The 1,930-nt window shown below is 33.0% G+C and overlaps 1 non-coding gene across 1 annotated transcript; it reads left to right on the plus strand.

The window, feature by feature from the left end:
• Positions 1-1,124: 1,124 nt before the first annotated feature.
• On the plus strand, positions 1,125-1,200 carry LOC147382568 (small nucleolar RNA snoR122). The gene has a single exon (XR_015174130.1). It is a non-coding gene; the product is annotated as a small nucleolar RNA snoR122 (small nucleolar RNA).
• Positions 1,201-1,930: the final 730 nt, after the last annotated feature.

Below are 1,930 nucleotides of genomic sequence, written 5' to 3' on the forward strand. Positions count from 1 at the left end.
TTGTTTGTGAGGATGATCTTCTCATCATAGTGACCATCCTCGCAAAAAATCAGCTCAATCAAAACCTCTAACCCATATTTTGAAAAATCATTATTTTTACATATGTTTTTTCATATGTCCCTTGAATATATATATATATATATATATCTGGTGAGGTTCCTATGACCCCCATTACGACCCCCATCGCGACCCCGATGTCAGTCGTTCGATTCTCACGGCATCTACGGTCCAGATCAACCATTCGATTGTAAAATAACGAAAAGTCGTTATTTACAAACGCCTCCCCGTAACAAAAAACAAAATAGTTTCTGATTTCTTCCAAACTCTTCCTCTTCGTCTTCTTCGTCCTTTTCAAACTCACATCTGCGACAACCCCCATTGTCGTCTTCCTCATCTCTCTCTTTCTCTAAGTCGTTGCGAAGAAATGAAGAGCTCGGCCGAACCCCAGCTCGACAGAAACCCAACTCGTCATCCCCCCTTTGCTGGAAACGAAGACAGAACCTCCTCGAAGAAACCCAACTCGACTTCGTCCTCATCTCTTTCCTCTTTCTCTCTCTCTCCAACGGAAACCTAAGGTAAACTCTTAAATTTTTTTTTTTTAATGTATCGATTATGACGAATCATCGACAAATGTTGTTTTGAAAAATGCTTTGTTTCACTGATATTGAGTTATTGTTGTGTGTTTCATTTTTCATTAATTAATGGTCTATGGATATTGAGTTAATTGCATCGCTTCCCTTCCGATGGTTATATACGTATGGGTTTGTCTAGAATCAAAATATCCAAGTATCCACGAAATCAGAAACCCTTAATTACTTTTTATTTTAATTTCTTCGGTTATTCTGAGTTTTATATATGTTTAATTGAATGTAACAATTCTTATGGGTTTATACGTTAATTTCGAAGAATGGGTTCGAATGAAAAATTCATGTGTGTTTTATTTTATTTATATTTATGATTGTTCATGTTCGGATCGGACACCCAATTCAACTAAGAATTCTTGAACAAATAGTGTTGTTTTTAGCCATTGTTTTGCTTGGGTTGTTTTCTCAATCTTTGTTTTCCATTATTTATTATGTGGTCATGTTCATCCTATTAGGATTGCTTTTTTCTTCTAAGATATCTGCCAATGATGTATAAAACTATGCACGTATTATCAGATTAACTATGAGATATGTTATTGTCACTACCACTAAGGCATATCTGCAATGAAATGGAGATTCACCCCTTAAAAAAATAAGTCATCATTGAGAATAGTGAAAATTGAGATGCCAATAGAAATACACTCTCAATTTTTTGTTTTGTTTTAGATTTGTATTTGTTAGATTTAAGATTTTATATGGGCCTAATCCTAATTGTAAATAACTGTTGAAGTTGTTTCAATGTGTTATAACACTTTGTAATGTTGAGAATAGGTAAAAGTTGGGGTGCCAATAGAAACACACTCTCTTATTTATTAGATTTAGGATTTTATATAAGCCTAATCCTAATTGTAAACAACTGCTAAAGTTGTTTCAATGTGTTATGACGCTTTGTAATGTTGAAATAATTAGTTGAACCAAGCTTTTGTAATGTTTGGATTGTGTGTTTTAATATTTAACTAGGGTGTGATAAATTATTTATGAAATTGGGGATGTAATAAATAGTAATGTAGATCACTTACTCATTCATTACAAGTGGCCTTAGAGATTTGGTCATATTTTCTAAGGCTTTTCGGGGTAAGTTAACTAGCTATTGACACACATGCCACTAATCCTTTTGAGGATTTTAGAAATGGCTTTCATTTATTCTTTTAGATAGCTTCGAGTATCATTGATTTGAATGTAAGAAATATGAGTTGGCAACTCCTTTTGTATTATTATTTAGATGTTGAATAAATATAAATTTCAATATATATTAGTTAACCTCAACTGGGACTTTGTTAATTTGT

This window comes from Akebia trifoliata, chromosome 16 (genome assembly GCF_017979445.1).
Source record: "Akebia trifoliata isolate Shusen 1 chromosome 16, ASM1797944v1, whole genome shotgun sequence".
In the NCBI taxonomy this organism is placed as follows: Eukaryota; Viridiplantae; Streptophyta; class Magnoliopsida; order Ranunculales; family Lardizabalaceae; genus Akebia; species Akebia trifoliata.